Genomic DNA, 15401 nt, shown 5'->3' on the forward strand with positions numbered 1-15401 from the left:
AAGATTGGCTAAATTGTTATGATCTCCTGATCATAACGACCAAAAGAAAATAAAAGAACATGATCGTTCCACCTGCTTTAGATTTGGAGATGACAAGACTCTAACATCCTCCAAAAGGGTGATACTTCCCTGCAGGATTGCGGGAATCAGTTTATTTATAAGTACAAATGTAGTTTCCAGTGGTATAGCTTTGTTGTTAAGCAGGTCTGTGATGAAGAAAGCTCAGATGACCATCGATTTGAAACAGGATAAAGCTGTGGTATTTGGGAAAACTGTGGACCTACATTTTACAAGATCTGGCTATTATTGTCTTCCTTTAAGTGAACTGAAATTATCAGACCAAAGGATTTGTGACACATTAGTGTTGCTAACAGACAACAGCCTGATGGACAAAAAGATGATTATTCTAAACTCCATAAGAAGTTTGGTCATCCAGCACCACAGAGACCTGAGAGCACTGCTTGCAGGATGCAGGTGTGCTGGACAAAGGATATAATGATCTCATCGAACAAATATCAGGCCAGTGTGAAATTTGCATAAAATATAGAAGGACACCCCTGCGTCCAGTCTACCATTAGCATGAGATTTCAATGATGTAGTGGCGATGGATCTAAGGTGTTGATCTAATGCGCTTTGTGGACTTGGCCACCCAATTTAGCATATCCACGGTGATTTACAGCAAAGATAAAAAGACGATTATAGATAAAATGATGACCCACTGGATTGGAACAGGACTGGGAGCATTGTCAAAATTTGTGACAGACAATGGGGGTGAATTCGCAAATGATGAGTTTCAAGATACGTGCAAAAATTTAAATATTGTAATAATGCACACTGCAGCAGAGAGCCCATTCAGCAATGGCCTCTGTGAAAGGAGTCACGCAGTTATAGATGACATTAGGGCGGCACGGTAGCACAGTGGTTAGCACTGCTGCTTCACAGCTCCAGGGTCCCGAGTTCGATTCCCGGCTTGGGTCACTGTCTGTGTGGAGTTTGCACATTCTCCTCGTGTTTGCGTGGGTTTCCTCCGGGTGCTCCGGTTTCCTCCCACAGTCTAAAGATGTGCGGGTTAGGTTGATTGGCCAGGTTAAAATTGCCCCTGAGATGCGTAGGTTAGAGGGATTAGCGGGTAAATATGTGGGGGTAGGGCCTGGGTGGGATTGTGGTCGGTGCAGACTCGATGGGCCGAATGGCCTCCTTCTGCACTGTAGGGTTTCTATGATTTCTATGATGTTGCATAAGGTTTTGGCTGATCAACCAGGCTGTAAATTTCAGGTTGCATTAGCATGGGCAGTGCATGCAAAAAGATTCTTTACAGATGGTGGGGGGCTAGAGTCCATACCAATTGGTACATGGGAGGAATCCAAAGTTGCCATCAGTATTAACAGATACTCCCTCAGCACTAGAAGGGACAAGCATTAGTTCCATGTTTTCTGCACACTTAACACTAGGCATGCAGGGAGAAAGGCCCTCATTAAGACTAAGACTTCAGAACGGATAAAAATGGCCTTAAAATATCGCATAAGACCATCGGGAGTATACTTTGAGAAAGGGGATAGGGTCTACTATAAAAGAGAGGGCAAAAAAAGAGTGGAAAGGGCCCAGGAAAGTGATAGGAACAGATGGCAAGGTAGTTATATTACAACACGGTAACTAGAAGGTGTGAGCGCATTTTGAGAGTAGTGGGACTTGGATATGAATTTGGAGCATCTGAGCAAGATGCAGAAGTGCAGGAGGCACCTTGTACCTCACATGCACATACCCCGAGTTATGATGAGGATCAGTCATAATAGATGAGAGGGAATCTGATGATCAAAGTACTAGTGAAGCAGGGGATGAACATGCCACTTCAAAGGTCCAGCTACCCAAAGTAGGCACAGAGGTATCATACATACTCTAAGGGTCAAACGAATGGAGGGTTGCCACTATAATCGGGAAAGCAGGAAAGGCCTCAGGAAAGTACAAATGGGATACAGAGATATCTAAACAGCATTGATCCTATTCCCATCACCAGAGAAAGGTCAATGGGAAAAAAAGAAATGGGCCAACAAAAAAGAAACACAATTGTTGAGGAGTATGCTAGGGCAGCTAAATTGGCTATGCACACAGACAAGACCGGATGGGAGCTATAATGTCCTAGAGCTCAGAAATATGTTGAGGTGCGCCACATTCAGAGATCTTGAAGGCTAATAAAACATTAAAAAAGCTAAAATTAGAGGAATGTGATTAAATTCCCAGCACTTGGATAATCAGAAGATATGAAATTGGTTGTGTTTAGTGATGCTTCACATGCCATTCTACCAGGTGGACATTCAAACGGTGCTGGATTCATAATATTCCTGGTAGATAAGGAAGGAAAATGTTGCCCCTTGGCCTGGGAAGCAAAGAAAAGGGTAGTCAAAAGTACATTGGTGGCTGAAACCCGAGCGTTAGTTGAGGTGTTGGATATGGGGATATGTTTGTTTGATACATTAACAGAATTATTTTTTGTGGGCACATCAGGTAAGAAAGTACCAATTGAGTGTTATGTGGACAATGTTCACTCAACAAAAAGTGTAACAGAGAAACGACTTAAGAATTGATTTGGCCAGCATTAAAACAAATGCTGGAAAACAAGGATGTTTCCAAACTTAACTGGGTTGGTGCAAATCGACAGGTGTCGGACTATTTTACAAAAAGGGGTGCAGGTACTGGAAAGTTATTCAGAATACTGGAGGATGGTTGTCTCAAATTATTTTTAAAAAATAAATAAAGGGAATCTGTTAGAATGTAACCGGTGACAACTTTGTATTAGATGTAATGTGACCAATGGTAACAAGCTGTAAGGATCAGCTGACTCCAGTAAACCATGGAGCTAATTGCAATGATGTGATGGTCAGCTGACTCACTATAAATAAGAAGCTGTTGGGAATTGTCGGGAATCTTGGGAGTGGTCCAGGGTGAGATCCCAAGTTTGGAGTAATAAAGTTTCTTTATTAAATCCTTTCTTTGAATTGTAAGTTTTGTTATATTTTTATTGACTGCATTTGAAGAGTTCTTTCTGAAGAAACAGTTGAGAATCAGCCACATTGCTGTGGCTCTGGAGTCACCTGTAGGTCAGACCAGGTAAGGACAACAAATTTCCTTTCTTCTCGGACATTAGTGAACCAGATGGGTTTTTCCAACAATCGGCAGCAGTTTCATGGCCATCAGTAAATTCTTAATTCCAGATATTTTTGTATTGAATTCGAATTCCACCACATGCCGTGGCGGGATTCAAACCCCGGTTCCCAGAACATTAGCTGAGTTTCTGGATTGATAGTCTAGCGATAATACCACTAGGCCATCGCCTTCCCTGTTATTACTCAATATCTCTATTTATACATATTTATTTTTCTTAGTTTCTATCTTGCCTTTGATTACTCACTTAAAAATCATAATTGCTTAATATTCTTCATGATCCGCATTGTTGCATTGCCTTGTTTTGATATATCTGATTTGTCCAGCAATTTACTCGCTATTAATGAATTTGAACGTTCAAAGACTATTTCCTCGGGTGAATGGAGCGGTAACTAGGGGGCATAACTATAGGGTTCATGGTGGGAGATATAGGAAGGATATCAGAGGTAGGTTCTTTACGCAGAGAGTGGTTGGGGTGTGGAATGGACTGCCTGCAGGGATAGTGGAGTCAGAAACTTTAGGAACATTTAAGAAGCTATTGGATAGGCACATGGAGTACTTCAGGATGATGGGGAGGAAATAGCTTGATCTGGGTTTCAGACAAAGCTCTGGCCGAAGGGCCTGTTCTGTGCTGTACTGTTCTATGTTCTTCTATGAATATCATTGGCATTTTACCATAACCAAAAATGCACTCTCCAAAAATAAAAACCGAGGCAAAAATAAAAGAAATGGAAGCAAACACAAAGCCTTTATGCATGTCAAGAAAAAGTCAAATAATAACCCTGGCGCACCCAAACCAATGGTTTCCAGCCTGGTGGTTGGTCAACTGTATTAAGCATCACCTGGTGTAGTTCAGGAGCCCACTGAGGCACTGCAGTTTCTGTAGAACTTGCTGCAAGTGAAGGCAGTCTGGCTGAAATAGCAGGCTTTGCAGGCCTGTTTTCCCTGGGCCCTCTTCTCAGCCAGCTGAGCCTTCCATTTCATCTCGCATCTTCAGATAAATATCCGAACAAGCCACCACCTGGCTGTCAGCAGCACCCTCCCAGTTGTCTGTGTCAGTGTCCACCACCTTCATATGTCACTTGGAGGTGCACTTTTAGCAGAGGCATGGATGCCCATCAATTAGTGACCCAGTTCATTGGGTAAGTGTCCATCATTCATCCCATAACAGACGTTAGCTTAGTAATGTATGCTGATTAGCATGCTCCAGTACCTTGACCTGGCAAAAGATGGAGAGGATACAAACTTAAGTCTACCCTTCTGCCTAGCATATGTTGTTCAGGCCTCACTACTGTGAAGAAGTGCACTGAAGACACAGGCTGAATGCACTTGCAGTTTGGTGTTCTCCGTCAGATTGCTGTTGTTCTACACACTCTTGCTCAGCAACAGCTGCAGCTTGTGCAATGTACATGTTTCAGCATAAATGACTCATTGTGGTGCCTGGATATGAGAGTGTAATAACTCCACGGAGACGAAAGTCCTGTCACCAAGTTATTTTATTTACACCATACATCTGTACATAGCTAGCTCTCCAGTTGCTTCCTGCTGAATGCAAGCTGGGAGTCTGACACACCTGCTTTAAATAGGGAGCATGAGGCTCCCTGATTTAACCATCAATTAGGATTCATCAGGTAGCTCTTTTAAGGTACCAATCAAGTAAACGAACTCAAATTAACTAAGGGACAAATTAAAAGGGGCAGTTCCCCAAAAGGTGAGGGACCCGCCCGAACCAAAAATCAAAGTAGAAAGGAAGCCTAAAACATCAAATCAAAGTGTGGTTAACGGGGTCTATAATACACCCCAGCCAGGATTCATCAAGTAGTTCATACTCGTAGGGCTGCAGGGCAGACTTGGCTCTGGAATGGGTGGAGAGCTTGAGGCCCGGACCTGGTCCAGGTATTTCCTTACCGCTGCCTCGCCTACGCATACTTGGTAGGATACCGGTCTGGTCCTGGACTCTACTGTTCCGGTTACCCAGGCGGGTCCATTTGCATAATTTCTGACCAAAACACACTCGCGCTTCAAAGTGCCTCTCTCGGTGAGTGTTGTTATGGTGCCATCATTGGGCTTCCTGGTGTCTTTCCACCTTTCCTCCCAGGTTTGGCAACAACAGGCGCAGTCTGGTGTGGGGCCGTCTGCCTAACAGTAACTCTGCTGGCACGGTTCTCGTGATGGCGTGTAGAGTAGTCCTATCGTCAAATAACCACCTTGAGAGTTTTGTCTCTAATGAGGCCGCTGGCTGTTTTTTTTCAACCCAGCTTTTCACGTCTGGACTCCTCTCTCCGCTGGTCCATTTGATGCCAGGTGATAAAGGTGCCATCTTAATATGCCAGATCCCATTTGATTTCACAAGTTTTGTGAACTCTAGACCGGTGAACACTGAACCATTATCGGAAACTAATACCTCTGGGATCCCGTGCGTTGCGAACGAGGTGTGTAGTTTCTCAACGGTTGCTGTTGTGTTTGCTGAGTTTAGTTTGTAGACGTCTAACCACTTGGAATGGGCATCTATTATCACCAGAAACATGGACCCCATAAACGGGCCTGCAAAATCGACATGGAGTCTTGACTATGGTCTGCCTGGCCATTCCCACAGTGGCAGCCCCGCTGCACGTGGTGCCTTCTGGCACTGTCCTACCAGTTTCGCTATGTCTGCGTCCAGACCTGGCCACCAGACGTAGCTCCTACCCAGCATCTTGATTTTTGATACTCCAGGGTGCCCATGGTGTAGTTCGGCCAGTATGGCCCGACGGCCCTGCCTTGGTACGATGACCCGTGCTCCCCACAGCAAGATCCCGTCTTCCACTGTGATCTGTTCCCTTCTGCTCCAGTATGGGTTGAACTGTAGATGGACTGGTCTTTCCAGCTGCCCTGTCAGCACCAGGTGCTTTACCTTAGTCAATACCTTAGGCACCTGGAGGCATCTGGCCTCCCGGACATCCACATCTGTGAGGGGTGTGTCGAGCTGCGGTTCCTGAGGGACCGTGTTAGGGAGCTGGAACTGCAGCTCGAGGATCTTAGGCTGATGAGGGAGAATGAGGAGGTGATAGACAAGAGCTATCATCAGGTGGTCACACCAGGGCAACGGGAGGAGGCCAAGTGGGTGATGGCCAGGAAGGGTAAGGCTAGGGTGGTTGAGAGCACCCCAGTGGATTTGCCCCTGCACAACAAGTACTCCTGCTTGAGTACTGCTGGGGGGGACAGCCCGCCTGGGGGAAGCAGCAGTGGCCGTGTCTCCGCAGTGGAGTCCAGCCCTGTAACTCAGAGGGCTAAGGAAAAGAGGAGGAAGGCGGTATTAATCGGGGACTCGATGGTGAAGGGGACAGACAGGCGTTTCTGCGGAGGTAGGCGGGATTCTCGCATGGTGGTCTGCCTCCCTGGGGCCGGGATCCAGGATGTCGCTAGTCGCGTCCCGGAAATCCTGAGGTGGGAGGGAGAGGAGCCTGAGGTAGCGGTACATATTGGTACCGCTGATGTGGGTAGGAAGGGAGAAGGGGTCATGAAAAGGGAGTACAGGGAATTAGGGAGACAGCTGAGAAAGAGGAAAGCAAAGGTAGTAATCTCAGGATTACTGCCTGTGCCACGGGAAGGTGAGGGCAGGAATGGAGTGAGGTGGAAGATGAATGTGTGGCTGAGGGACTGGTGCAGGGGGCAGGGATTCAGGTTCCTGGACCATTGGGACCTCTTTAGGGGCAGGGGTGATCTGTATACAAAAAACGGGTGGAACTTGAATCACACGGGGACCAATATCCTGGCCGGTAGGTTGGCTAAGGTTACTGGGGAGAATTTAAACTAGATAGGTTGGGGGGAGGGGAGCTAGAAGAGTTGACTAGGATCAAGGAACTAATTGATGGGGTGGAGGATGCAGGGGTAAGGGGAATTACAAAATTAATGGTAGAGGAGAGGGTGCAAGTGAATGAAGGCGGTAATTTAGATAAGGGAGTAGAGGGAGAGGGTGTTCGCGACTCATCAAAGCGGGTCCAGATAAAAGCTGGAATAAGGACACTTTGCCTGAATGCACGAAGCATTCGGAACAAGGTAAATGAGTTGATGGTGCAAATCAGCACGAGTGGGTACGATCTAGTGGCCATTACAGAAACATGGCTGAAAGGTGACCAGGACTGGGAGATGAATATCCAGGGGTATCAGGCGTTTAGGAAGAATAGACAGGAAGGAAAAGGTGGTGGGGTCGCGCTATTAATAAGAGATAATATCAGGGTAGTACTGAGGGATGACATAGGCTCTGAGGAACAAAACGTGGAATCATTATGGGTAGAGATGAGGAATAGTAGAGGGAGAAAGACACTAGTAGGTGTGGTATATAGGCCCCCAAATAATAATGTTGAGGTAGGGAGGGCTATAAACAAGCAGATAAGGGATGCGTGTAAAAACGGAACGGCAATAATCATGGGGGACTTCAACATGCACATTGACTGGCAGACTCAAGTCGGTAAGGGTGGAATGGAGGAAGAGTTCTTAGAATGCTGTCGGGATAGTTTCCTTGAACAGCATGTTACGGAACCGACGAGGGAACGAGCTATTTTGGATCTGGTATTGTGTAACGAGGTAGGTAGAATTAAGGATCTTATTGTGAAGGACCCTCTTGGGTCTAGTGACCACAATATGGTCGAATTTCTGATTCAGATGGAAGAGGAGAAAGTTTGGTCCCAAACCAGTGTCCTCTGTTTGAACAGAGGGAAATATGATAGGATGAGGGATGAATTGGCTAAGGTAGACTGGGAGAGCAGGCTGGCAGGTAGGATAGCTGAGGAACAGTGGAGGATTTTTAAGGAGATCCTTTTCAGTTCTCAGCAAAAATATATTCCAGCAAAAAACAAGGATTGTAAGAAAAGGGAGAACCAGCCGTGGATAACGAAGGAAATAAAGGAGAGTATTAAAATAAAAACAGCTGCGTACAGAGTGGCCAAAAATAGTGGAGAAACAAGTGATTGGGAAAAATTTAAGAAACAACAAAGAGAGACTAAGAAAGCGATAAAGAAAGGAAGGATAGACTATGAAGCTAGGCTAGCAATTAATATAAAAAATGATAGTAAAAGTTTTTATAAATATATAAAAAGGAATAGAGTGGCTAGAGTGAATGTTGGACCCTTGGAGGACGAGAGGGGGGAGTTAATAGTGGGAAATGAGGATATGGCTGAGTCTTTAAATAAGTTTTTTGTGTCGGTCTTCACGGTGGAGGACACAAATAGTTTGCCAAATATTAACGATAGAGGGTTGGCAGCAGGAGAAATACTTAATACAATTAATGTTACCAGAGAGGCAGTGCTGGGTAGACTAATGGGACTGAAGGTGGACAAGTCCCCGGGTCCGGATGGAATGCATCCCAGGGTATTGAAAGAAATGTCAGAGGTAATAGTGGATGCGTTAGTGATTATTTATCAAAACTCGTTGCATTCTGGGGTAGTGCCGGTTGATTGGAAAACGGCTAATGTTACGCCGCTGTTTAAAAAAGGAAGGAGACAAAAGGCGGGTAACTATAGGCCGGTCAGCTTAACGTCTGTAGTGGGGAAAATGCTGGAATCCATTATTAAAGAGGAGATAGCAGGGCATCTGGATAGAAATGGTTCGATCAATCAGACGCAGCATGGATTCATGAGGGGAAAGTCGTGCTTGACGAACATGTTGGATTTTTATGAAGATGTGACTAGGGCGGTTGATGGAGGAGAACCGGTGGATGCGGTGTTTTTGGATTTCCAAAAGGCGTTTGATAAGGTGCCCCATAAAAGGCTACTGAAGAAGATTAGGGCACACGGAGTTGGGGGTAGTGTGTTAAAGTGGATTGGGGACTGGCTATCCGACAGGAAGCAAAGAGTCGGAATAAATGGGTGTTTTTCCGGTTGGAGGAAGGTAACTAGTGGCGTGCCGCAGGGATCGGTACTCGGGCCGCAACTATTTACCATTTATATAGATGATCTGGAGGAGGGGACGGAGTGTAGGGTAACGAAGTTTGCAGACGACACAAAGATAAGTGGAAAAGTGAATCGTGTGGAGGACGGAGAAGATCTGCAGAGAGATTTGGACAGGCTGAGTGAGTGGGCGAGGATATGGCAAATGGAGTATAACGTTGAGAAATGCGAGGTTATACACTTTGGAGGAAATAATAACAAATGGGATTACTATCTCAATGGAAACAAATTAAAACATGCTACCGTGCAAAGGGACCTGGGGGTCCTTGTGCATGAGACGCAAAAGCCCAGTCTGCAGGTACAACAGGTGATCAAGAAGGCAAATGGGATGTTGGCCTATATTGCGAAGGGGATAGAATATAAAAGCAAGGATGTCTTGATGCACCTGTACAGGGCATTGGTGAGGCCGCAGCTGGAATACTGTGTGCAGTATTGGTCCCCTTATATGAGGAAGGATATATTGGCATTGGAGGGAGTGCAGAGAAGGTTCACCAGGTTGATACCGGAGATGAGGGGTTTGGATTATGAGGAGAGGCTGAGGAGATTGGGTTTGTACTCGTTGGAGTTTAGAAGGATGAGGGGGGATCTTATGGAGACTTATAAGATAATGCGGGGGCTGGATAGGGTGGAGGCGGAGAGATTCTTTCCACTTAGTAAGGAAGTTAAAACTAGAGGACACAGCCTCAAAATAAAGGGGGGTCGGTTTAAGACAGAGTTGAGGAGGAACTTCTTCTCCCAGAGGGTGGTGAATCTCTGGAATTCTCTGCCCACTGAGGTGGTGGAGGCTACCTCGCTGAATATGTTTAAAGCGCGGATGGATGGATTCCTGATCGGTAAGGGAATTAAGGGTTATGGGGATCAGGCGGGTAAGTGGTACTGATCCACGTCAGATCAGCCATGATCTTATTGAATGGCGGGGCAGGCTCGAGGGGCTAGATGGCCTACTCCTGCTCCTATTTCTTATGTTCTTATGTTCTTAATACAGGGTCTTTCTGCGTCCACTGGCGTATATTGTGTGCATCCATTAGGAGGGTATCCACAAAGTTTAATGTCATCATGGTCTCCTCCATTCTGGGTACCAGTGGTGGGGTGTCCGGTAACGGTAGCTGGCTTAAGGCATTGGCAGTTGCCACTCTAGTCCCTGGTCGGTGCTCCAATTGATAGTGATATGCCACCAGCAATAATGTCCAATGCTGGATCCGGGCTGTCGCTATCGGCAGCACTGCTTTGTCTTCCTTCAGTAGGCCCAGCAAGTTATAGGTTTTCGCCCAGATAAATACTGGCGGAAGTTTTTGACTGCGAAGATTACCGCCGATCCATCCTTTTTCAATCTGGGCATATCTTCGCTCTGCCATTGCTAGGGTCCTGGAAGCATACCCTATTGGCTGCTCTTGTCCGTTCTGCCACCTGTGCCAGGACTGTGCCCACTCCATATGGGGTCACGTCACAGGTGAGTACCAATTCCTTCTTGGGGTCATAATGTGGCAATGCATTAACCTGGCTGAAGTCATTACAGTGAGACTATCAAAAGCCTTGTGTATCACATTGTCAAGCCGCCATTCAGCATTGATAATATCCTGGCTTCCTGATGCTGATGGTCAACCATAGAATGCCTACAGTGCAGAAGGAGGCCATTCGGCCCATCGGGTCTGTACTGACTCTCCAAAAATTTTTTACCCAGGCCCAACACCCTCTTATCCCCTTAACCCCATACACTTGCCATAGTGAATCCACCTAACATACGCATTTGAACATTAAGGGGCAATTTAGCATGGCCAATCCACTGAACCTGCACACCTTTGGACTGTGGGAAGAAACCAGAGCACCCAGAGGAAACCCATGCAGACACGGGAGAACATGCAAACTCCACACAGTCACCCAAGGCCAGAATTGAACCCTGGCCCCTGGCGCTATGAAGCAGCAGTGCTAACCACTGTGTCGCCACCATCAAACTCAACTCTGTACAGGAGTGAGCGTGCCATATGGATATGGAATGCTAGTGTGGCATCATCAACATCGAGCAATTCTGAGAGGATCTGGTGTACGTTTTGTTTTGGATTGCTGGCGGGCAAGGGTGAACAGCTCTCTGTTTTGGTATGCAGATATGCAAATAAGACACCCTCTGTAGATGAGCAGAAGGCATATGATGGCAGCAGAGAGAAAAATATGACACGCACAATGGCAGGGAAGGAACGCAACCCTGTTTGACTGTAGTGGATGTAGAAGGCTTTGCCTCATCATAGCTGATCTTACTGTCCTGTTGTCATGGAGTGAGGGAGTAAAATAAGGAAAGCAACAAAAAGGTGAAATGAAAACAAAGAACCTTAAAAATGGAAGAAATACTTTATAGTTTGAGCAAATCAGATATTTTTATTATTGTCATACGTATTAATATGCAGTGAAAAGTATTGGTTCTTGCGTGCTATACAAACAAAGCACACTGTACATAGAGAAGGAAAGGAGAGGGTGCAGAAAGTAGCTGCAGTATAGCTAGAGTGTAGAGAAAGATCAACTTGATGCGACAGGTCCATTCAAAAGTCTGGCAGTAGGGAAGAAGCTGTTTTTGAGTCTGGTACTTGACCTCAGACTTTATCTTTTTCCAGACGGAAGAAGGTGGAAGAGAGGGTGTGTTGGGGTCCTTGATTATGCTGGCTGCTTTTGCAAGGCAGTGGGAAGTATATTCGGAGTCAATATATAGGGGGCTGGTTGGCGTGATGGACTGGGCTTCTTTCATGACCCTATGTAGTCTCTTGTGGTCTTGGACAGCTGGAGCCATACCAAGCTGCGATACAACCAGAAAGAATGTTTTCCATGATGCAAGTGTAAAAGTTGGTGAGAGTCGTAGCGGGCACGTCAAATTTCCTTACCTCCTGAGAAAGTAGAGGTGTTGGTGGGCTTTCTTAACTATAGCTTCGGTGTGGAAAGACCAGGACAGATGATGGTGCTCTAGACACTTAGAAACTTGAAGCTCCTGACCATTCCTACTTTGTTTTCGTTGATGTAGACAGGGGCACATCCTCCGCTATATTTCCTGAAGTCAATGACTATCTCCTTTTACTGACATTAAGGGAGGGATTATTGTCATCGCACCAGTTCACCAGATTCTCGCTCTCTTTCCCATACTCCATCTCATTGTTTGAGATCTGACCCACTACGGTGGTGTCATCAGCAAACTTGAAAATCGAGTTGGAGGGGAATTTGGCCACACAGTCATAGGTGTATAAGCAGTGTAGTAAGGGGCTAAGTAGACACAGCCTTGTGGGGCACCAATGTTGAAGATAATCGTTGAGAAGGTCTTGTTGCCTATCCTTACTGATTGTGGTCTGTTGGTTAGGAAGTCCAGGATCCAGTTGCAGAGGGAGGAATCAAGCCCTAGGCCACGGAGTTTAGAGATGAGTTGCGGAAATAATGGTGTTGAAGGCTGAGCTGTAGTAAATAAATAAGAGTCTGACATAGGTGTCTTTGTTCTTTAGGTGTTCCAGGATTGAGTGTAGGGCCAGGGAGATGGCATCTGATCTGGACCTGTTGCGTCGGTAGGCTAATCGTAGTGGATCCAGGCAATCCGGGAAGCTGAAATTGATTGATTCGTGCCAAACCTTTCGAAGCACTTCATAATGATGAATGTCAGAGTCACTGAACTATAGTCACTAAGGCACGCTGCTTGGTTTTCTTTGGTACTGGGATGATCTCTTATCTTGTGTAGCAGCGTTTTGTGTGGCATCTTATCTGACCCACTGGTGGTGTCATCAGCAAACTTGAAAATTGAGTTGGAGGGGAATTTGGCCGCACAGTCATAGCTGTATAAGGAGTATAGTAAGGGGCACCTTTGTTGATGATTGTGGAAGAGGTGTTGTTGCCTATCCTCACTGATTGTGGTCTGTGGGTTGGGAAGTCCAGGATCCAGTCGCAGAGGGAGGAGCTGGGCCCTAGGCCACAGAGTTTAGAGATGAATAATGGTGTAGAAGGCTGAGCTGTAGTCAATCAGTAGGAGCCTGAGGTAGGTGTCTTTGTTATCTAGGTGTTCCAGGGTTGAGTGTGGGGCCAGGGAGTTTACGTCTGTTGTGAACCTGTTGCTGCGATATAAAATGTTGCACTGATTATGCAGGTGGGAATTTGCATAGTTTTGTGGAATTTTAACAAGCAACAAAGGTTTTGGGACAGTACACTATTGGCTTTCAGTTCGCTGATTTCTGCCAAGGTGGCAGTAATTGCTACTGGTCTCTGGACCCTTAAACTAGGTAGCAAAAACATTGGCAGGATTCCTGTTGCTGATCATTATCCAATCCCTCCTGCTAGAACTTGGACAGAAACTGGGACAAAAACTGTCTCAGATGCAGTGCCTAACAGCTGAGTTGAATAGTCTGCAGGCTCAATGAAAATGGCTAGTTCAATGAGTTACTGGAGGGCAGCTAATTCAAGACAGACCGCTACACCAGCGTGAACAAACTCCTTCAGGTTAAGAGGGGAAGCTTTTTTAAAAAAGAATTCTCAGAAAATAGTAAACTAGTCCCAAAATATTTATTGGCCTTCAATCTCAGCAGTTGGGAAAAGTTTTTCGTGATTAACTTGAATTAAATGGCACTGAGGTAATGAGAAACAAATCCTTTTCTCTATTGTTTCTCTTAGCTGTATGATGTAGAATGTGTTTGAAGTATTGACGATACTAAATATCTTTTTTAATTTTCAAAGAACAATGTACTCTTTGGGTATTTTGAATTGTTAACCACCTTGCAGTACCACACTCGGCTCTCGGCCATTATGTGATGAGACCTATTAGCTTAGTCATTAACTTTCAGTATTGTGAAACCCACGAAGGGTTCATCCTATGGCGCATAGCAGGAACAGATCTAATTTAAGACAGCAATTGTTTGGAGCCCGTGCTCTTGTTTGAAATGTTTTATCGTGTGTTAAATCCAAAGAGCGTTGGTCATCCGATTTGCAGGGTAAGGAAATGCAGTGAAATTGATAGTTGTGCAATTATCTAACATGTCGACGCAGGCCAGTACAGGTAGTATTAGGAAGGATTAACTTAGTCATGGCAGCAGTTTGTTGGAAGTTATACATGTGAAAGACACTGATTCTATTTGTTGTTGCTTCTGTTATCCAATTTTAGGGGGAGTGTTTTTAAAACCGTTTTTATTTCAAAGTTCTCTTTGCTCTGTTCACTGCAGGGTGTGGCTTTACTTGTATTCTGCAATAATACGTGACAGTCGAACCTCAGGAGATTTGAACCATAAGGTTAAAAAATAATTCATCCCAAACAATGAGGAATGGATTTACCTAGCACTGCAGTGTGCTCATTTTTAAAGCCACACTTCCTCACTTCATCTGTTCTAAATGTGCAAAGAATGTGATGGGAGACCCCAGTTAACCATAAAACAATATAATTAGTGGAGTGATTCTATTACTACCAGTCAGAGTTGGCAAACAGCTATTACCATAGAATGAAGTCTCTTAATGAGTTGTTCCTGTAATAGTGTACACTGAGAACTTCAGCTTGTTGACATTAACCTCTCCGGAGGAATTCCTTTCTGCTTATACTTCATGTAAATCTCCCTTTTTATACTTTACAAAGCAATGTCTCTGTAGTAGTACGGTTGTATAACTTAATGGCTTAAGTTATGGCAGCTTTCTTTGTCAGCTTGGTGTTGGACACAAACAAAACTTCTAATGTAAAATTTCTGAATCTACCAAGAACTCCAAATTAGTGACATTTCTGTTTGTCCAGTATGAAGTATGCACTTTCTCTTGTTGGGGTACCTTGCACTTAAAATTCTGAAACATTTATGTGCAGGTCCTATTACTGAGTGGTTTCATGATTTGGAAATGCCAAAGTCTCGGCAGTAGAAAAGTTTCCACAATGCAGTCCAGAATAGTGATTATGCATTATCAATATATTGAGCTACATTAAAGTATAAAACCCAAATTCAGCATGTGTACATCTTTTCAACCAGCACGCCATGTACCAAGTTAAAATACGTTAACAACTTAGGCTGTAGGGATTCCCCAGGCAAATAAAATATTGGGTATGAGAGAAACCTTTTTCCTTTTGGTCCCTTCCGTCCTTTCCTTCCAAATTAAAATAAAGTCACTCTTCGAATTGCTTGGATATGCCTCTTGCATCGTAGTTAAACTTATAGCTCAACTAATAAAAGGATTGTAAATCCAAGGGCAGCCATGTAACTCATAAGTTTTTTTACATTATCATTGAAAATGTCATCGTGATGTGAGTCAAGTTCATTAGTGAGGGTAATCCTAAAACACCACTTGCTGCATCCAAAGGAATATCACATAGTCATCTTGAGAAATTGTAAA

The 15401-nt window shown here is 44.8% G+C and overlaps 1 protein-coding gene across 24 annotated transcripts in view; it reads left to right on the top strand.

Moving 5' to 3' along the window:
* Window positions 1-15401, top strand: part of eps8a (EGFR pathway substrate 8a, signaling adaptor) — a 169980-nt gene that overhangs the window by 63486 nt on the left and 91093 nt on the right. Inside the window, exon 1 of one of the 24 annotated variants that reach the window (XM_078235340.1) lies at window positions 13911-14029. The exons of the other annotated variants lie outside the window; for them this stretch is intronic. The gene's annotated coding sequence lies outside the window, so the exon portion shown is untranslated. Of the gene's footprint in view, window positions 1-13910; window positions 14030-15401 lie in introns of those variants that run through there. 24 annotated transcript variants of the gene reach the window in all.

The sequence above is a fragment of the Mustelus asterias genome, chromosome 19, assembly GCF_964213995.1.
Source record: "Mustelus asterias chromosome 19, sMusAst1.hap1.1, whole genome shotgun sequence".
NCBI lineage: Eukaryota > Metazoa > Chordata > Chondrichthyes > Carcharhiniformes > Triakidae > Mustelus > Mustelus asterias.